Source organism: Schistocerca americana, chromosome X (assembly GCF_021461395.2).
Source record: "Schistocerca americana isolate TAMUIC-IGC-003095 chromosome X, iqSchAmer2.1, whole genome shotgun sequence".
NCBI classification, from domain to species: domain Eukaryota; kingdom Metazoa; phylum Arthropoda; class Insecta; order Orthoptera; family Acrididae; genus Schistocerca; species Schistocerca americana.
In genome coordinates, this window is record NC_060130.1 from 889,243,421 (window position 1) to 889,244,909 (window position 1,489).

Consider the following 1,489-nt stretch of genomic DNA (forward strand, 5'->3'; position numbering starts at 1 on the left):
ATCCGCATCGTCACCCATGATGTAGTGTCTACCGCGGGAGGTGGGTATTTTTCACTCTCTTACCAAGCAAATATATGGTGAAATATGCCTCTGTACGTCAATATTCTCTGTCTTGTCTATTAATCCTATCCTGTAAGGATCTCAGACTGCCTAGCAATACTCAGGAATCGGACTGACTAGTGTTTAGTAAGTCACGTCTTCTGTGGATGTATTATGTTTCACTTCTCTAATTTAGAAGCAACGGCCTTGCCGCAGTGGATACACCGGTTCCCGTCAGATCACCGAAGTTAAGCGCTGTCGGGCGTGGCCGGCACTTGGATGGGTGCCCATCCGGGCCGCCATGTGCTGTTGCCATTTTTCGGGGTGCACTCAGCCTCGTGATGCCAATTGAGGAGCTACTCGACCGAATAGTAGCGGCTCCGGTCAAAGAAAACCATCGTAACGACCGGGAGAGCGGTGTGCTGACCACACGCCCCTCCTATCCGCATCCTCAACTGAGGATGACACGGCGGTCGGATGGTCCCGATGGGCCACTTGTGGCCTGAAGACGGAGCTTTCTCTGCTTTAGAAGTGTATGAAATTACATTAGAAATGGTCCTATATGAAGCCCTATATTTCTTATTACTATACTTCCTTCAATCACACATGTAGCACAGTCTGTGATTTCCGAACTATGTGCAGGGGTACGCAGTCGTACTGAGTATAACAGCAAACACCGACGAGGAACGTCAGCGTACAACTATACCGTCTCTATGCCTACTGATCAATAATTTGGACTAGTACTAGTGGTAACACCGGTTTCCGTCAGATCACTGAAGTTAAGCGCTGTCGGGCTGGGCTAGCACTTGGATGGGAGACCATCCGGTCTGCCGAGCGCTGTTGGCAAGCGGGGTGCACTCAGCCCTTGTGAGGCAAACTGAGGAGCTACTTGATTGAGAAGTAGCGGCTCCAGTCTCGGAAACTGACATGCGGCCGGGAGAGCGGTGTACTGCCCACATGCCCCTCCATACCCGCATCCAGTGACGCCTGTGGGCTGAGGATGACACGGTGGTCAGTCGGTACCTTTGGGCCTTCATGGCCTGCTCGGGAGGAGATTAGTTTTTAGTAGGAGAAAAGGACGTATAGGATTCATGAGGGACTAATCAGAGAAAAATAAGTCTCGTTCATTCTGCGTTAAGGTCTGATATTCCCAGCTGAAATGGGTTTATGGTTCAATTGGCTCTGAGCACTATGGGACTTAACTTCTGAGGTCATCAGTCCCCTAGAACTTAGAACTACTTAAAGCTAACTAACCTAAGGACATCACACACATCCATGCCCGAGGCAGGTTGGTTCAAATGGCTCTGAGCACTATGGGACTTAACATCTATGGTCATCAGTCCCCTAGAACTTAGAACTACTTAAACCTAACTAACCTAAGGACAACACACAACACCCAGTCATCACGAGGCAGAGAAAATCCCTGACCCCACCGGGAATCGAACCCGGG

General features: G+C 49.9%; 1 pseudogene; it reads left to right on the top strand.

Moving 5' to 3' along the window:
- Window positions 1-236: 236 nt before the first annotated feature.
- LOC124557038 lies at window positions 237-354 on the top strand (annotated as a pseudogene).
- The last annotated feature ends 1,135 nt before the right edge of the window (window positions 355-1,489 follow it).